This window comes from Penaeus monodon, chromosome 9, assembly GCF_015228065.2.
Source record: "Penaeus monodon isolate SGIC_2016 chromosome 9, NSTDA_Pmon_1, whole genome shotgun sequence".
Taxonomy (NCBI): Eukaryota; Metazoa; Arthropoda; class Malacostraca; order Decapoda; family Penaeidae; genus Penaeus; species Penaeus monodon.
The window spans coordinates 5,477,121-5,483,161 of NC_051394.1; positions in this window are offsets into that span (position 1 = coordinate 5,477,121).

Below are 6,041 nucleotides of genomic sequence, written 5' to 3' on the forward strand. Positions count from 1 at the left end.
GAGAGAGAGAGAGAGAGAGAGAGAAGAGGGGGAGAGAAGAGAGAGAGAGAGAGAGAGAGAGAGAGAGAGAGAGAGAGAGAGGAGAGAGAGAGAGAGAGAGAGAGAGAGAGAGAGACGAAGAAGAAACGGTTGTGGGGGGGAGTGGGTAAACAAAAGTAGATAAGAACAAGTGAGTGACAAGACCTAGATGCTCATACGCCTTCAAAGGATGCTGACCTCCGGAGAGTAGGCCTCCTAGAAATAATACATCTTTGTGATGAGACAAAGCAGTTAACACGGACCCCCCAAAAATACAAAAAAATACATCTTTGTGATGAGACAAGCCATTAACCCTCAGTAATAACATTACTTATCGTAATTTTGGGTCTCTAATTGCGGGATTAAGCACGCGGTAAGATAGACGACAGTACCATCACTAGGACGGCCAATAACAATAAAAGCAAGAGGATTTATGCAACAGTGTATAGTAAGGGGATTCTCAGACAACACGTGCGCTTGTTAGTCAAATTGGGATATGGTTTTCCGTAGAATTTCACGATTTTTTTCATTCGTTCATTTCACCTTTTTTCTGAGGTCTTTTGATTTTAATGAATTTATTTATTTGTTTGTTTGTTTGTGCGTTTGTTTGTTCGTTTGTTTATCTCTATTTATTTTGTTATTCATTTGTATCGTTATTAATTTATTTATATATTTATTTAGTTATATTATTTATCTGCTTATTTTTGCAGTAAGGTAACTTTCGAAAGAATCAAATTATGGAGAGACAAACCGCTAGGAAACTGATCGAAACAAAACAGGGAGAGAAAGTGAGAAATTACCGTAGGAGAGAGAGAGAGAGAGAGAGGGAGGGAGAGGGAGAGAGAGAAAGAGAGAGAGAGAGAGAGAGCATATAGATAAAAAGATATAGATGGTAAAGAGATGGAAAGAAAGGGGAATAGATACACACACAAAAATAAATATAGATAAAGAGGATAAAGACTCCCAAAGATATAAAGAACAAGTAAGAGAGAGAGAGAAAAAAAGGCATGATGAAGAATCGAGGCCTAGTAGTCAAAGGACGAATGAGAGACCGTGCAAAACACACAAACAGATAGAAAGAAAACAGAATAAGGAAGAGCAAACACAGAGAAGAACCGACGGCGGGTTTAAACGTTTTCATTCTTCCACTCAGGTTTGTCAAGCTGCCAAGAGGCCTATTATCCATAACCAATTACTCGACAGCTTTTGCGGTCAATAGCGCATTAGCGGCGGCGGAGAAGCGCCTCCCCTGCGCGCCCGCTGCCAATTAGGTGCTGAACTATCCCCAGTACGACCATAAGGCACTAACGACCCTCGGACGCTACGACCGCGGGCGTAAGGGTCACCACGCGGCCCGTCAGGTCACATACACACACAGACGTAAATACGCACATACGTGGGAAAGATACACACACACGCGCATATATAGACACAGAGACGTGTGTGTGTGTGTGTGTGATATACTGCACGTAAGTCCTAACGTAGAGGCACAGGTGCTCTTCAAGTGATGGGATGTAAAAGATATAATAAAGGAAAGTTGTGTGTACAGGCACATGTCACACAGACACACACACGCACATGCACAGACGCATGCAGCGCACGTACACACACAAGCACACACACACACACATTCTCATGCATACACACACCCATGAACTATCACAAGTGTATATAATACTCTACAAGTGTTACTTATCTGATGTCATCTCTTCAAAAAAAATGTATATATAGCCTGTGATACATACATTGCCCTACACTTTCACTGACAAATTCTCCTTTTGACATAAAAAGTGTACTTGCTGATGAAAATGTGGCTCAGTGGTACCGCACTCACCTCCAAGTACTATGGTCGAGCGTTCGAATCCCAGATAAATTATTTTATTAAAAACGGCGTCCTTTTATGTAAGGGGGATAGAGTGACATAGAGAGTCCTGCAGTTAAGTAATGTAAGTTGATGATTTGCATGCAGAGTGAGTGAGTAAGTAAGAAAATAAGTGAGCGAGTGAGTGAGTGTGTGTGTGTGTGTTTTGTGTGTGTGTGTCTGTATCTGTGTGTGCAGAAAGAGAGAGAGAGAGAGAATGAGAGAAAGTGGGGATAAATAAGGAAGGGAAGTATGATAGAAGAGAGAGAGAGAGAGAGAGAGAATGAGAGAAAGTGGGAATAAGTAAGGAAGGGAAGGATGATAAAAGAGAGAGAGAGAGAGATCAAAACAGCAATGCCAGTAACAAATAAAGAAAATCGTACTTGGTCAGTTGTCAAACAGAAATCTGAAGTGCCCTTATTATGAAATGTTGCAACGTCGATTCAGATAACGCAGTTGTTTAACTAACACTTCCTCCTTTCGCTATTCTTGGAAACTTGAGCGAATTATAACCCATATCTATTCGATATCTGTTCGATTACGGTGAAAGAACTGCGATAATAAACATTCGTTAAGCATAGGCATGGTCGACGCCGGCAGAACAAGATAAGATAATAAACACATTCTGAACATCAGAAAATTAACCACTGGTGAACGTATTATCCATCGTTGGATAATACAACGTGGTAGTTGAGGAAAAAAAATTGATTTTCGTGGTAAGTCCTTAAGAAATTCCTCAGAAAAGTAGCCAATAAAACGGGAAATGAAAGAAAATGAGTAAAAGAGGAATTATGAACGTGGCAATGGCCAAGTGACGTATTACTAAGTCACGATGAGCCTTTAAGATTGAGGATTTGATTGATGTCATGCTCTAGACCCATTTTTCGTCTGTTAAAAAAAACAGTGACAAATGTGCATTTTCGATTTATTTATAATGCTCTTCAGTTATTTGTGTTAAAAGTAAGGTCAAGTTTGAGGGTGTTTGTTCCTAGACGCGTGGGCGTGAGAGAGGTCAAATACGGGCGTGAGAGAGGTCAAATACGGGCGTGAGAGAGGTCACATACGGGCGTGAGAGGGTCATATACGGACGTGAGAGAGGTCAAATACGGGCGTGAGAGAGGTCACATACGGGCGTGAGAGAGGTCAAATGCGGGCGTGAGAGAGGTCAAACACGGGCGTGAGAGAGGCCAAATACGGGCGTGAGAGAGGTCACATACGGGCGTGAGAGAGGTCAAATGATGAAAAAGGTCATACGTCGTGAAGGAAACTGAAGTGTAAGGGTCATTAGTCGAATAATTACACCTTTGTTTATATCATTATAGCATAAATTAGGTAATTAAGGAGGAGGTCAGATTCTATGGCCATGGAAATACCCTTAGGCCTATGGTATACTAAGTAGGTTGAGCAAAACCACCACGGGCACCGGCTGTGTGTACGTGTGGGTCGTATGTGTGTGTGTATTTTTTTTCCTATTTTTCTTTTCTATATGCGGGGTAGTATGAACGAGTGGAAAGGAAAGCCAAGTACTGTGGGCGTGACGATCCCCATGGAGGCCAGTGCATTCGTTCATGCGGGCGTGAATCAGGTCATGCAAGGAGAGAACAGCGGGCGAAAGGTGGGGCGTGCGGGCGTGCGCTCCCTCCCAAATCAGACGGCCTCGTGACAGCGTGTGACCGTGCAGCCCATGCCAGCACCAGTCATATCAAATGGGCGTGATTCAGGTCGTGTGGGCGTGAGGCAGGAGACCTTCCGACGTGACCGTGTGTCTATATGGGCGGAGTTTGTGACGGGGATGTGACGTGTCAGGCTCTGGTTGGCTGGGGTGCTGGGTGGGGTAAAGCTCCGGTTGAGGATGCAAGGGCTGCTTCATTCTGCAGTCGGCAGTCGCCTCAGTAACACGCACTTCACGCCCAACCCGCCCATCCCGCCCACAGGTAGGTCATCTCTCGACCCTGCCTCTCTCGGCCGCCCCACCACCCTATTTCGGGACATGACGAAGGATATTTCAGGTTTACATTAGTTCTTTCAAGCATAAGTGCCTAGCCAGGGCTGAGGACACGGCAGACGGCAATTGCAAAGAACGTTTTGCCTAAACTTCTAAGTCTCAAAAGTAGAAAAAGTTGCCCTGAGCCTCGGCCCATGATGCTGGACACACTAGCACGTGTGCTTTCTCATACTGGCAAGAGTTTGCAACTTTCGCTCGCGATGTCAGGACTCTAACATGTGTGTGCCGCTCTTGCTGTGCGAGTCATGTCGTCTGTCATTCATGTCGGAGGTGATATGAGATCAAAATCATGCACTGTGTCCGAAGGGCATGGTGTGTAGCAGCTTCCCCGTAACTATGGCAACGGCGAGGACTCCTAGCGGGAAAGTCTTGAACCACCGCCACCGCCAGCCGCCGTAAACACCCCGCCCGCGCTCGAGGTGATGCAAAAATGCGTCAAATACCGATAAAGCAGACAATTTCGACCGTGCAGGCGCCAAAACCTCGCCAAAAAATCGCGTCCGACCCGAGAGAATTTTCGCTGTGCTAATCTCGCCCCGCCGACGCGCCGAGGGCCTAAGGTGCAAATAACCGACTGCGTTTCGTTCATTTTCGAATACCACTCGAGGCAGTGACGCAATCATGCGAACACATGTTGAGTCGCAACAGATGCACGCTTCTCCTCGCGCACTTTAACAAGCCGCAGGAGAAGAGTGGCATGCGTGCGAATGCGAGGGAGGGAGACAAAGTGGGCCATGCAAATTGCTGACTGCACCAACAGGCAGTCACAGACGACGAGTCTCGGGGGCGTCCTCGCTTCCCTGCAAAGGCGAAGTCACGCTCCTCAGGGAACTTTGCTTATTTGGGTCCGCTGAGATTTTTTTTTTTTGTTTTCTTTTTTTCTTTTTTTGAGATGGTGGAGCGTTTACGTTCTCGCTCGTCGAAATGGGGGGGGGGGGGGGTGAGAGTCGTGCCGGTGGTAGCAGCAGGATTTGGTTCACGGTTTTTGTTTTATCGTTATCTTCATATTCCATTTTTATATCGGAAGTCAATTGTTGTTGTTTTTTTCTTTTTTCTTTTATTTTTAATACTTTAGTCTAGGTCTGTTAACCCTCTCTAATCTCATCGCTTTCCTCCTGTATATATTCTCTCTTTCTCTCTTTATCTGTTTCTCTATTTATCTATCTACCTTTCTTTCTCCATCTCTTTTTCTCTTTCTGTCTCTGCCTTTCCCTCTCCTCTTTTCCTCAAAATGCAGGGGTTACAGGCGCTTAAAAACGAGCTCGCGTCTGGCTGCTTCCATTCAAATGAACTTATATTAGCATGTCGGCTTTCTCGGGTAAAGCTTATCTTTGGTGATAACGTTAACTAATTTTAATTGCCGGGAAATCTCAGCACCAGGCTTAACTCGGTGGACTGTGCTTTCAATCTCTCTCTCTCTCTCTCTCTCTCTCTCTCTCTCTCTCATCTTCTCCTTCTCTCCCTCATCTCTCTCTCTCTCTCCTCTCTCTCTCTCTCTCTCTCTCTCTCTCTCTCTCTCTCTCTCTCTCTCTCTCTCTCTCTCTCTCTCTCTCTCTCTCTCTCTGTATGTGTGTATGTATGTTTATATTTATAGAGAAACTTAGGAAGAGAGGGAGAGAAGACCTTCCTTCCCTCACACCATAAAGCCATGTTCTCAGCCATCCCCTCTTCATCTTATTCGAAGTCTCCTCCAGACAGAGGCCGGCAGACTCGCCTCACCTTCGGTCTCGCCTGCGGTACATTTCACAAGCGCGTGTTTATCCATCTCTCTCGGGGGCGTTAGCAAGATAAGATACCTTGTGCGAGGCATACAAAAAAAGAAGAGGGTGATTCGAGGCACACGAGCGCATGCGTCGGAAACGTGCGTGAATTTCAAATGCTATTCGTACGCCGGTTGGGACATTAGCGCGATCGGGGGCTTGTCATGACGTCCCTTCAGCCGTGCATGGCGTAATGGCGGGTCATTTAGCGAGTTTATCAGAGGGGCATGTATGAAGGGCATGCATATTGCAACAGTAGTGAAGTCGGGTGTCGGTGAGGGTGCCAGCAGCGCAAACCTCATGGCGGGCCCGACGTCTGCCGCGATGCATCGATTGTTCAGTCAGCTGCTTGCACCAGGTCCCCCTCCCTCCCTCCTACCCACCCTCCCTCCGTCCT